Source organism: Ictidomys tridecemlineatus, chromosome 13 (genome assembly GCF_052094955.1).
Source record: "Ictidomys tridecemlineatus isolate mIctTri1 chromosome 13, mIctTri1.hap1, whole genome shotgun sequence".
NCBI lineage: Eukaryota > Metazoa > Chordata > Mammalia > Rodentia > Sciuridae > Ictidomys > Ictidomys tridecemlineatus.
Genome location: NC_135489.1, coordinates 40,938,507 through 40,953,756, shown reverse-complemented (window position 1 = coordinate 40,953,756; position 15,250 = coordinate 40,938,507).

Genomic DNA, 15,250 nt, shown 5'->3' with positions numbered 1-15,250 from the left:
TAAGTGTTGGCTGGAAGAAATCACACCTCCTTACAGATTGATGCTGCTATAAATTGTTTTCTTCCTCTTCACTGGGCATCAGTTCTCCTAGTAATCACTTTGCTTTTTCTTGTTCACCTTCACCAGGTCCTGTCCATGTCTCATAACACCTATGGGATTTTTCTCCAGAACTTGACATATCAAATTTCCACAGTGACTCACTATCAAACTACCTTTTCCCTCTATTCTGTATACTCCTTACAGATGATCTATCTTCCTATGGTTTCAATTAGTACCAATACACTGATGATTTTTAAGTATGTATCTAAAACTTTCCTTCTGAGCTTTGGATTTATAACTGCAACTATGTACTGATATTTTTGAATAGCACAACCATCCACACAGTACCCAAGCTCAACATTAGGCACCTCAGTCTTTCCTTTCCTATTGATTCTGTTTCCTTTTCCAGTACTGTTGTTACTTCCTTATTCAGGATCTGGACATGTTCTATGAGCATCTGAAACAGTATTCTCGCTGCTGTTTTTTTTTTAATTTATTTAAGTTTGTTTAATATCTACTTTATACAGTTAGCCAAATTTATTTTCTAAAATACCAATCTCATATGTAATTTCCCTGCTTCAGATATTTTACTGGCTCTCAAGGCTTATAGATTCAATTCCGTGTTTTCTGGCATGAAATAAATACCCCATCAGCAACTGTCCCCTTCCGTTTTTCCCTAATCTCATCTCTTACCAAGGTCCTCACCTCTCACTTTATCAGGAATGCCCTTTGAGATTGTATGGTCTCTTGAGATCCAGGAATAGTGGATATATGACATCATATGTCTGAACAACATGACTGTTCACATGACACATTGTGTTTCTATCTCAAATGCCACATTTTTTTTTCCTCAGTACCCAGAGGTACTTAACCACTGAGCCACATCCGAGCCCTTTTTATTTATTTTTGTTTTGAATTGAATTCTTGTTAAGTTGCTAGGAACCTCGCTAGATTGCTGAGGTCAACTTTGAACTTGCAATCTTTCTATCTCTGCCTCTAGAGCTACTGGGAGCTACCTTTGCACCATAGCCTGAGGCTCAAAGAGCACATTTTATTTTCTTGCATGTCTTTAACATCAGATTATAAACTCTTGAGAAAAAATATTACTATTACAGTAGTGTGCTTCTTAGAGTAGTATTCTAATATGAATTTATTAAATAAATTAATGAATAAAAATTTAATGATTAAACCCAAGATACAAGATTTACACTAATCTTGTACATAAGAATCCCTCTGTATTTTTGTTGTTTGCTAACATGTAACACCTCTATTGAAATACTTACATTACATAACAGTTGATACGGGACCATGTTTGACTGTGTCCTGCATTTAGTTATATTAAAATACAAACTGAATTTTAAAAAGCATAAGTGAGTTTTATGTATCAACTTGTACATATATGTAGTTTACCTTCTTTGATACAGATGAATTAATAAAACTGAATTATTCATGGAGTTCTAACTGATCCTGTAGTAAACTTATAGTATTTAATTAGGCAGCATTGGGCTTTTTGAAGAAAAGAAGAATTTACCAATTATTTAATGTTTTCTGCTTATATAAGATTAATGGTGATTATACATAATAATACACCTAATTTCCTGATTTTTAGAGTCAAAAATAGACCGTGGTGGAAATATCAAAAAATTTCTTATAATGTCATTCTCCTTTGTGTGGTGATTTATAAATGATCAGGAGTTGGGATATATTTCCTCTCAATAGCTCTGAGACTACATCTTAGAGGACTTATTATGATTTAAGATGCTGGTTGCTCAACATTTCTATTTCACTGTAGCATCCAATTAATTATATTGATTTAATTTGTATTATTTGTCTGAGAATCCAGCCCCCTGTGTCTGTGACATAGTAAATGTACCCATCTGCTTTGAGTGGAAGGGGTTTATAGATTCACTTTTCCAAAAATTAATGTCTTAAACTATTCTGTTAATTTTATGTCATAATTTTAAGCATGCATTTGCTTAGAAGATTTCATATTGTATTATATTTTATTCAGTATTTTAGAAAAAATTGCCCTAAAGAAGGGATGGCTTAAGAATACTGCAAAAAAAAATGCAACTGCCCCATTTTCCCAAGAACTGCAGATGAGTTTAATCTTAGACACTAAATACACTCACTGAGAGTATACCATGTATCACAACCAAGCAAAGTTCTGGTTCTCTTAGGTTAACCTATTCCCATTTTAATAACAGAATGGAGAGATGTTTTCTCTCATAGTACAAACAACAAATTTGTTATTGATTTTTTTTCTGTTGCTCCTGCAGGCACTGTTCCCATTTGTGTGTATCCTTTTGTTTCTCCAGCCTTCTGCAAACCACGTAGCTAATGCACAATAGAGATTAGGTCATTCTCTGGTTGAGTTGTTCTCTTTCCACTGCTAAGGTACGTTTGCACTTCACTATATATAGAACAGCGGCCATATTTTATTCAGAGGGCCAGAAACATTACTCTCCTTATTGTTTGGTGTTAATATCCTATGATTCAAATTACACTCCCATTCTAGGTGCTCTTGCTTATGCAAGCTAACTTTTATTAGATGTATCCATTGTTTAATCATATGTATTTAGATAAATTTAACATCCTACTTGATCTTATTTGCATTAAATAAGAAAGAAAACTTTTAATAACAAATGGACTCAAGAGATATTCATTAGGGATATTTCTATATCAACTTGATCATGTTGTTGTCCAATTTATGATTTCAAAACTAGTAATAAAGAATGAGAAACTTCTTAAAATAGCTTTGATTTTTCCATTCTTTGCAAACAACATCTGTGGGATCAGCCTTTTCTTACAGTTAGTTGAACACTTGCCCCTCTTGTGGCTGGCTGGGAAACATACAGTTTAAATGTCTGCAAGAGTTTTGGTCAAGTTTCAGCACTGAGATTATGTCAAAGCTTTGCACAGTTCTGTTAGTTCCTCAAACCTAGGTGGCATTATAAAATGTACTGTGAATAATAGTTTGCATTTAAATTCTCATAAAAATGGACAAGAGTCCTAACAGTAGCGAACCAGAGGGTTGACAATCCCATATTTGGAAGAGTTCCATCTCTGGGCAACTTAACTACACCTTACCAAAAACAAAGTCAGAGTTTATAGTTGACCACTTAGAAGAAAAATATATAAGAGTTGTTATGATGGAGAGAGCACTGTGGAAAGTATTTCTTGCATGTTCTTTCTTCCTGCTGTTAGATTTCTAGACTGGGCAAAAGTAAGATGTAGTCATATTCACTCCTTGCTTGATTATGATTGATTTTCTTTTCACTTAACAGAAACCTTGAATGTTGGTTCTGGAACAGTGTTGAAGTGCTTCCTCCATCATCCCTTGTCCTCAATTCCTATTTTTAGGCGGCAACATCAGAGTTGTCTAGAATAGAAAAGACCTGGTAGAAGTGACCTGAATATCATACAGGCAGATTTTCTGGTCTTTATATTATTAGATAATGTTGCCACAGTCAGTGTGAAAAGGAATGAAATATAATGACTATACAACATGCTTTCAAAACCCCAAGCTGTGCCATTGGGGAGAGGTCAGTGCAGGTCTAGTTTGAGTATGTTTTGCATAAAAGACAGTGTAGAAAAAATGATGATGCTATTGTCACCTTTAATAGCTTTTAGTGTCACATACTTATCCAGACATGTGCTTTCCCAGTTTATTCTCTGCTCTTTTGTATTTACCTTTCTGTCAATCACTCTTTTTCATTTTCTTTGTGTTCATTTTCTGAGAAGAACTGTCTCGTGTATTATGGCCATTAAATCTTCTTTCTAGCAAGTTTCAGGTAAGAATGATTTTGCTCTTAGGCCAAGAAAGTGAAGGCAGAGTAGACTAAATTCCTTGAAAAATTCTTCTCAGTTTTCTTGAGTTATATTTCATGCTTCAGAAGAGCTGTTCTTCTCTAGGACCCCTAAGTTAACATTTTAGGTAATTAAACAACAATTTTTTTTCTAAAAAAATATTTTAGACTGAAATGAAAAGTAGGATTCATAAAATTAATGATGAGAAATCTACAAAGCTCTGAAAATAAAACCTTTAAAATTCATGTTTTTCATGAATTTTATATTTATATACTATCTTTTATATTTATATACTAAATATTTATGTGGCACCTAGTAATTGCTTTTTACAAGTTAATGACACAGATATGGACGTTTTACCTGACTTCATAGAAGTTCATTTGTAGACAGATGTGTATAGTAATAATGATTATGAATGTAAGTAAATATGTCAAAAGAACTTATCAGAATTAGAAAAGAAATGTACACAAGGTTTCTAAAGGACATAAAGTGGATCTAATTTTCTCTGATGGTTTATTATGTTTCTCTGAGGACGTGAAACCCAATTTGTTGTTTTGAATTAAAATAGGATATGATGTGGGAAGCTTCCACAGAGGGATAGTAAAAGGGACAGAGTCCCTAAAGCCTGGACTGAAAGAAGGGACATGTGGTAAAGTGCAAAGATGAGGAGGATGATGTCACATAGCATGGTCACTGCAGCAGGGAAGAACTTGACTATGCAAGACCTCCATGGCCAGGCTAAGCATGAAATATAACTCAAGAAAACTAAGAAGAATTTTTCAAGGAATTTAGTCTACTCTGCCTCCCCTTTCTTGACTTAAGAACTTTGAAGTTTACAGATTGAAGAAAAAATACATCCTGGCAAAAAAAATAAACAAATAAATAAAAGTAACATTTACTTATTTATGTATTATATTTTTATCCAGGTAAGAAAAATAATCTTAAATTTTCTAGGGTCGTATGATTTGAGTCGGAGTTAAGTACACCTCTTTGAGAATTGGAAGGTGAACACAACAGGCCATTGAGATGGAATGAAAGAGGGATTTAGAAATGGGGTAATTTCTAGGTTTATGCCTTGCAAAATGGATTGATGAAGATAACATTTCTTGTGGTAGGGGCCTCTGCAGAGACTGAGAATAGAATAATAGCATGGCACCAAAAGTTAAGTACTGCACATGGAAATTTGGAATTATTGTCCTATCAATTATAGCGGAAGCTCTGGAAGACATGAAATTTCCTAGGGACTTATTATGCAGGTAAAACAAAATCCTAGGACAGGCTATTAATTAATGTGTTTCTATAGTAGGTATTTTTGTTGTTGCTTTTATAGGGTAGGAGCCTTGAGCGAATTTAAATGTTAATGTGAGGGATGCATTAAAATAGAGGTTTATATGGAAGAAACAAGGAATGATTAACAAGGTCCTTTAGAAGGTAGATATAAGGATATAAAACACAGCTAGAAGGATCAATACATTTTATATCAGCCACTGTATAAAAGTATTAGTGATTTGTCTGAAGCACAAAGCACCTTGTATTTTCCCACATTTTAGTTTTTTTGAAATGTACTTCTTCAGTGTCAGTTCATAACTCGTAGCTCATAAGGTTATGGTGAGGATTAAATGAGCTAGTACATGAAGAACTCTCAGGAAGATTCCAGGCAGAAGGTGGAAAACCCATAAATATCAACTGTCTTTCTAGCAATTTAAACATTGTATGGAAATGCCCTGCAAAAAATTGTTGTGTTCAGGATACAGAAGACAAATTTACACATGTACCCATGGTGTTGATCTCAGTGCTTATAACATAGTATTCAATTCATGCCTAGTGGTTAGAATTAAATGTACATTCAGATCCAGGTAATCATTTGTATTCTGGAGTAAAGAAGTAAATTTTGTCCTGACAAGAACTGGGAAAGATTTAATCAAACGTCTTTTCTGAATTGGGTTTCAGTGTTGAATGTATTGAGGTGGGAATACCATCATGCATTCAGCAAAGTAAATGCATTATTTTCCACCTAACATATGCAAAACTCTTCAAAACCATCAAGGAGGAGCATTTTAGCAATCTTTTAAATCAAGTGTTATGATTGAATCATACTGGAATCAAGGCCCCCATTGACTAATTGATGAGAGTCCAATCCTCTAGCTAAGGGTAAGTCTTATGTGGTACAGTAGAGATGAATATGATTAGGTTTGATTACATTACATTTAATTTAATTAAATTGTTACCTGGCCCTTTTAAGCTTCTTTGTCTCTCTTGGACTTGCTTGTTTATGACAGAGGCTTATTTATTAAATTCTCTCTTTCATCTCTGGGTTCCTAGGATATTCTGAGGATAATTCATATTCATATTCATAGAAAGCAGTCAACCACATTATCAGAAAATAGACGTTTCCACTTGGGACAATTTCTCTCAGATATTTTGACTTAATTTTAATATGGTTAATTAACCTGAATGTTATGGTCAATAAGATTTTCAGTTCAATTCTTTCTTCTACTTCAAAAAATTAGCTTATAAAGATTATTCATTATATTTCAGGACATCAATTTTTTTTTAGAATTATCAAAGGTGTTCAAAGAAAGAAGAAAATGCAGAAATAATCATCTCCTGGGTCTTTTATTAATTATAGGTGATACAAACCTTATGGATGAAACAAATACATATTGTATAAAATTGTTTGTATTTATTCATTATATTAAATATATATTTTATGTGTATTTAATTCAGGAGAAATTCCTTTTATGCAGGACAGAAGATAGAAAATTATGTTAGGACAAATAGAATATTTACACACTTTGCCATATGAGTAGGAGTTTTCTGAAGTCTTCCAGGGCCAACAGCTTAGTGCTGTGCTGGATGGGTTTTCCTCATAGGTCTACTGCTGTTGTGACACATTTTGTTGTGTTTTGTTTTGGGATTTTTTTTTTCAGAAGATTTTAGAAGTCCAGAATTGGTAGATGAAATTAGAACTTTTCTAAACTTAAAGCTTTCCTACTCTCTCTGCCCAATTGTGTCTGAACACCAAATGCAATGCAAAAGTGAGACTGTGGGTCTACTCACAGGGTAATACATCTTGTCTCTTTTGGGGATACTGGATTTTACTATCAAAGTGAATTTTACAAAGATATAATTAACACATTTCTCAGAAAACTGGAATTGCTGATTTTATATTAAAGATTGTTTAGAAAATATAATGGAGATAACAGATAAGCTCTTCTTAATTAGTTAATTCTTAGTTATTCTTTAATCTGAATTTAGATATTAGTTCCTCAAAGAATTCAACTCCCAAGACTGGGCCAATTTTACCTAATATAAAAACTTGGCATGTCTTTGTATTATTTCTGTCATGTTCCACTTATCACATTTATAACTAAATAATTTTGTGTAATTAGCTGCTTGGATTCTTCACTGGACAATTATTTGTCAAGTTCATTCATGAATTTGGGATACTATATCTATTTTACATATCACATGTAGTAATAGACATGCAGAATATATTATTATTAAAGACAAATTCTGGATTATGAATGCTTAGAAATCTTATCATCTGTTAACATAATTAAAGAATGTCAGCATTATTAATTGGAAATTTCTACTATTCCCAAACAATTCTGAATTATAAATTATAATGTTTTACTAGTGTCCTCCAACAACTCATGTCCACACAGAACTTGAAAATGGGAGCTTATTTAAAAATAGTCTTTGAAGATGTAATTAATTAGGATAATATGCTAAATTTAAATTGAACTCTAAATCTAATGATTAGTGTCCCTACAAGAAGAAATGGAAGCACAGAGACAGAGAAGAAGGTTATTTGATGATGGAGGCAGAAATGGGCTTAGCGTTTCATAATCAAGGAAGACCTGGGGTCAACAGAAGCTGGAAGAATCCAGAAACAGTAAAAATTCTTTCACGATTCCTTCAGAAGGAACATGGCCTTGCTGTTCTTGCATTACAGACTTACATTCCCCAGGATTGTGAGAGGGGAAATGTTGGTTGTTTGAAGCCACTCAGCTCATAATGTTTAACTAACATGGGATTTGCAAATTAATATCGATATTTGTAACTTAGCTGGACACTTGATTAGTATTTATTTTCATTGTCTCCTGTGATGAAATGTTTGAACTCTACAGAACAATAAAACAAAATTGAAGGATATATTTCTCCTAGTGGGATCATAAGTAAGAAGAAAATAAATTAGTATTTTTATGGAGAAATTAGGTAGGTGTATTAAGTAAGTGAAGTCGATATAGCAGATTTGCAAAACATTAGATATGTTTCATGCTAAAAATAAGATAATTCAAACATTAATCTTTCTACATTAATGATATACCTATTCTAAGAAAATTAAAAGCAGACCAGTTTTCTGAAAAACACTTCCATTTCTTACAAAATTATTTATATTAAAATAGTTGATAATTTATAATTTAATATTATTCAAATGGATTGTTGGCAGATCAAAACTAACAAATGCAATGTAAAATGGCGATAATTATTTGAAATCTCCAAATTGACAAATGCTAAATTAAAAAACATTGACATTTTTTTACCAGTCAAAAGAGCATTTAAACAAATCATGGTTTCAAAGAAAAGCATAGAGAAGGCTTTCATTAAGAGATTTATAAATTATTGTCCCATTTTTTGGCAAAATATTGTTTATTTATGAAAAAAAGATAACAAATTAAAATCCACTTGTTTTTTCTACTAAGATCAATATGCACTTAACAAAATAAATGACAAAAACAAACATTTTCACTAAACAAGTCAATAATGATTCTTTTCACCCAATATCAAAATGTGCTTCTTTTCCCATATTAGTATGTCCTAGCAATTGAGAACATAGGCTTAAAAGTCATAATATAATAGAGGTTCAAAAACTGAATTTGGCAATACACATGATTTAAAAATACAATGTCTTTGAAGTATTTAATACATTTTTTTCATAAAATATGTTTTCAATAATTGGTTGTTCTAATGATTCTAAAACTGCTGCAAATTTATTAAAAACAATTTGCTTTATTTGTGTCTGAATCCTAAGTACACTGGTAACACATAATAAATGTTCATTAAATGTTTATTAAATGAATGAGTGCTTTAAAAAAATCAGCCCAAAGAATATAGAAATCAACTAACTACTTAATAAATTTGGACAGTATAAGCAAATTATCCACATATTTTCATGAAATACAGATATAAAAAATAATTCTGCTAGTTTTGTGTATTTATTATATGTCTGGGACTTAGCAGATGCTTTGGACACATGGACACACGGATCAGATGTCATCTGATCATCTTAGCAAACCTATGAAATCTGGAGGTATCTTATTCTATATTCGTTATTATAAGGAAGGATACACAGGGGCTAAGAGACATTAAATCATTTGTCACCGAACAACTAATTATGGCAGAAATGGTATAAAAAATCCAGTTCATGTGATAGAAAGAGTATCTCTTTCCTTATATTAACAAAGAATACTTAAACATTTAAAATATTTAACTCAACTGTAACCAAAGCATTTTTGGAAAGAAAACAGGTGGTTTAATAAACCTTGGTTATACAGATGAATATATGTGAAGGAGTATTGGTTCTGGTTGCTTCTAATCTTGAAAGATTTTTGATTTTTATTTTTCTAAAAAAAAAAAACACAAAAAAAACTAAATACCCATCGTTTGAGGAGTTAGGAAATCATTACTGGTTGGGATTCCTTTGTCTTTTGTATAGACCCATGCTAATCGTACTTGAGATACTTCACTACTGCTCAAATTTATAATGGGTATCATTTGAAATTTCTTGGGAAAATTTCAAAACTTATATTTTATAAACTTTAAAAATTATGCAACAGAATGCTCCAGTCTTCTCTCAAATTACATAGAGGTTGCACTCATCTTTGTCAACTGGGGATCATGGCATTGTACAAAGTTGTGAAACACATTTGTTAGAATGTTTAAGTGCACAGTCTGGAGCAGGTGTTCTTAATCACCATTTCATGCAGTCCAGAGCTCCTCCTACAGACGAGATCAGGCATATCACAAACAAATCACTGTGTTCAGTGAGCCAAAAATCCTATTTAAAGTTGCCTAAATCAATCAATCTTTCTGTAGAAAAATCTCTTTCATTATGCTTTACATATATTAAATATAAGCATTACTTAGAATGAAAGGTGTCAAGGCATTTTATGTGCTAAAATATAAAGGGAACAGAAATGAAAACTCACTTTTCATCTCTGAGCACACTTGCCACATGGCATTATCTGGGATCTCACAGTCCTATATGATATCATTTGGTCCATTACTTTAATAAAAAGATTCCTTAGAGCAGCTACAACTGTGCTTTTCAAATCTAATGTTTTCTCTTTCCCCATCTCCCTTGTGAAGCTGTTCTGACCTTGACAGCTTCTATCCCATTACTGAAATATTACAGCAATAATTCAGAAACACCATGGTTAATATTAAAGTAACATTTAACTATCTAGAGATTTGAGTGTTGGGGAATTCTATGGTATCTTTCCTTATGGTTTTTAATGGTTCTAAATTCTGAAGACTGATGCAATCAAGAATTAAAGCAAACATATTCAAAAAAAGCAGTTATCAGGCAAATCAGAATTTGATTTTTTCCCCTCAAGGAGAAAAGGCTCTTTTTTTATTAACAGAGATGTTGTATATAATTGTAGTGAATACATGATGAAAACCATATTTGCCTTTTGTATGTAGTGGCCTAATTGATTAAAAAAGACTATTCCTAATTAATTCACCTGTACTACCAGGACCCTTTTCTGATCAATATCCTTCCTTATTTTTTGTGGAAGGGGAAAAAATATAAAAAGGTCAGTATTTAACAGATTTGAGCTGGGAATGAGGTCTTATATTGATGGAATGGGTTCCTATGTTTTCTGATCATTCAATAAATGATGAACTGAGGATGCGTTGCTGTTTTATGACATCAACAGCAGTTTTCATATCATGCTTGTAAAGTGCCCATTACTTTTAGGTGTTATTCACTTCACAGGAATCTTTGTCTTTAAGTCAATGTTATCTCCAAAATGAGCTTCCTATTTCCCATGACTTTGAGTTACCCCAGGAAAATCATTAGTCCTAAGTACTCTTCAGTAGTACCTGATGATTACTAATCAAAACTAATGAAACTCAAACTCACATCTAAGACAATTCCATTACACTCATACTTCTATTTCTCCTGCCCATTGTTTTCTTTACATCTTTGTTTCAGTCTAAAAGACCATCTCCCTTCAACCCACCACCATGACAATGTAGAATCTGTGAAGGAGGGAGCTTTGCCTGAGGGTCTCATTGCACTACTTCCTGTGACAACCAGCACATAATAAATGTACAATAAATAATTGCCAAATGCAAGAATTAGAGTTTACACAAGTTGATGGAAGAAACTAAATATATACTTATTGAATGAATCACATGTTACTGAATAATACATAACCAAACAAAAGCAGCAAATTTTATGCCATCCTTTCATACTGTATGGTTCCACAGTCCTCTAATTATTGCTTGTATTGATTTATTACTAATTAATTTCCTTTGTCTCAATCTAATTCTTCATTTGTTTCCGTGTTATAAGTATCTATAGATCTTAACCACTTTCCACTCTTACCAGCTGTCAATCCCAGTGCAAACCTTTATTCTCATGATGCTTAAGGATAAATGTGCCAAGAAGTTAAAATTTAACTTTGTATTTCTCTGTTTATGTAGTGTATTAAATATTTATTATCCATTTCTATCTGAAAAATCATTAATCTCTTCCTTCATATATTTAATCACTCATTCATTATTAAGAACTATTCATTAAGTGCCTAATAACATTTATTAGCAATAAATCTGGTTTATTATTTATCACCATTGTAAATCAGTTTTGAAAATGCATTATTTAATCTTTAGAAATCTTGTTGATACTGATATCCGAATGCCCATCTTGTTTCTCATGGAGACTATGCCAAAGCCATGTCTTCCTTTTCAATCTACCTCAGTTTATAATTTCACTGTAATGAACTAAGAGAAAAGTAGATATCACTCTCAAATATACCTCAAGTACCCCAGAAATGATTTCAGACAGAAACGTAGGCTTTTAAATTTTTCATCACTGCATTTGTCCATAGATAAGACAAAAGTTAAAGAAATTTAATTTTTAAAAAATGATCGGGAGCTGGGGATGTGGCTCAAGCGGTAGCACCCTCGCCTGGCATGCGTGCGGCCCGGGTTCGATCCTCAGCACCACAAACAAAACAAAGATGTTGTGTCTGCGGAGAACTAAAAAATAAATATTAAAATTCTCTCTCTCTCTCTCCCTCTCTGTCACTCTCTCTTAAAAAAAAAAAGATTAAAAAAATGATCGGGTCAGATCAAGATATCTTTCCTATTAATTTTCACTACTATAGTCTCTAATATAGAAGATGGTGCCTGAGATATGATAACTGTTCAATAATTATTAGTTTAACAAATAAGCACATGCCTCAGAGAAGGAGTAGATTGTCTATACTGACTAGAATTATTTCTAACTTTGGGAGATACATCTATATAGTCCTGCACATTTGAAAGCTGTTAAACTACATTATCATATGAAGAGGGAATGAAAAAGGGAACTTGTAATTATTCTACATAATCTCTCTGTGTATACGTGTATACACATATATCATATCCTACTATTGTGGTATATATAAGAAAAAATTTAAAATATATATGTTAATAAATAAAATAATAATGTATATGTTAATAAATAAAATAACATAATAAAATATATTATGTTTATATAAATTCTTTGTAGTCAGAATTAAGCAAATAAACCATTCCTTCACCACAATCTGTTAAAGATGTCTTCATGAAAACTCATAAGCCAAGAAACTTTTGCGCTAGTGTTTGCAATTATGGAAAGAAACAAAAAAAAATCAAAATAATAAATATATTTATTAAGAATATTTTATAAATATTATGATGGAGAGATTACAGTGTACTCAGGCAAAGTTACATGGAAGCAGAACAGGCTCTTGCTAATCCTTGTGTAGCCAGACTGTTATCTGGAATAGAATTGCTTACACCTTTCTGTTCTCTCACATACGTGTAAAAAGAGATGCCACCCCTCTCTCTGCTGGAGGAGAGTTAAGGAGTTAGTCATTATGAACGTCAGGGAATGCCTCCTTCTATTACTAATATTTCAGTCCTCATAATACAGAAGAAATAGATAATAACCAAATGTCATCTCTTCCTTTCTCCTCAACTTGAGTCCAGTTGGTATGACTTAGGTCACTTATTTTCCCCTAAATCAAATTAAGGGAGTAAACATAATTAGTAATCCATTAGGCTGTATACAAACGTAAATGAGTAATCTTACAAAAGGAAATTGAAATGTTAGGAACTTTAATGACTTTTTTATGCTCAAAAATAATGCCAGCAATTCTTCCTATGAATATATATCCAAAAGAATTGAAAGCAGATTCTTGAGGAGATATTTGTATATTATTACACTTGTGTTCATGCCAGTATTATTTATGATAACCAAAAGCCAGACACAAGTGTTCATTGATGAACATGAATAAATGGATAAATAAAAGGTAGTGTAGACAAACAATGGAATATTATATACAGACTTTAAAAGGAAGGAAACAACCATACTGATTATGATAAAATATGGAACAATGTTGATGAAACTATACTAAGTAAAATAACACAGTCACAAAATGACAAACCCTATATGATTCCACTTATTCCAGGTACTCAGAGTAGTCAAATCCATTGCAACAGAAAGAAAAATGTCAAGGGGTGGGGAAAAGGAAGAATTGAAAGTCATTGTTAATGCGTATAGTGTTAGTATTGCAGGATTGAAAAAAATGTTCTGGAGGTTGTACCACAGTAGAATGTATTTAACCCTTAAAAATGGTCAGCATGGTCAATTTTACATCATTTGTTTTATCATGATTAATTTATTTTCAAATTTCTCTACTGGGATTATGAAACAAATGCTGATGAAATAAAAATTCTTTGAACTCCTTTTACATTCTAACAATCATTTGAAACCATAATATTTACTTTTTAAGCATTCAGCTGATTTGATAAAGCCCACCACTGGAGATCGAGATGAAAAAATCTGCTTTTCTAAGCCTCCTATTGAAATATGAATTGCATCCAAAACACCCTCAAAGACACACCCAAACCAAGGTTTGACCAATTAATTATCTGAGCCTCCTGGCAAGTTGACTTCAAAATAAGTATCACAAAGCCAAATATAAATGTGTTTTCATTTTCGTACTGGCATTGGACAAAAAGATTTCGATTGTGTCATATCATTAGATTTCAGTTACTTAAGAAAAAAACATTATTATAAGAGATTTCAAAGCAAATTCAAATTCTAAAATTCATGTATTGTTGGGTAAAGTCTAAATGTCTATCTTCAAGTAAATATAGACTATCTCCATGTGTTGGGTGCTAGAGTCTATTGGATGTTGTGGGTTATGTTTTGAATTTATACCTCTGTGTTTCTTTTTTCCTCTGTGTGTCTGCATGTGTATGTGTACTTAAGACCACATGCAAAGACAATAGGGTATGGATGGCAGGACACTGTGGGATAGTTATAACTATAAGAATTCTGGCAGACATGTTTCCTTCAACAGTATTCAAAATAGTTTGAATATTTTAAAATCCAGAAATAGCTTTTTCTGAAATGTTAATAAATCTATAACAAATTGATTATTTACATTAAGCATAGAGAAAATAGAACTTAGGTATATATAGTATATATAGAAGATGAGCTTCTTCTCCATCTTTCTTGTATAATTTTCCAATTTCATATTCAAATAAAAGTAGCTTTGAATCAAGAGGAACTATAGAAACATTATTTAATTTGCTCTTTCTAATTCTTTCAAAGCTTACAACTTTCTGATCAGCGAACTATCAAACAAACTATACAACTGCCTTCAGGATGGAGGAAACATTCTCTATTTCTGTATATTTCACCATTCATAAGTTCATGATCTTTTTGTATTCTTGAAATTCCCTTAATTCCTTTGAACAGGAAGGGTTATACTTAATATCTGAAAAATATTATTTGTAATATATTTTCTGCTAATTAAGCTTATTGGATAAGGTGTTTCCTAGAGGCACTGGTATTGCAAATTCTTTCTGCAATTAATCTCTTCAGATGAAGACAAATATATCTAGAGGAGGGTTAAATTATGCATAAAATCATGTTCTCCCCCCCCCTTCATTATTTGTTTTCTTTAAAGATGCCCTGCTCTGTAAATTCTTTAACTCTTGATACGTAGAGTGAGCCTCTAAAAATTCCCCATCTGCCCTTCAGGAGGGCCGGAGGGAATGTCCGTGGCTTTCTAACCCTGCATTTATTGCTTCAGCAAATCCCATATGCTTGCATGCTTTTAGATGAAAG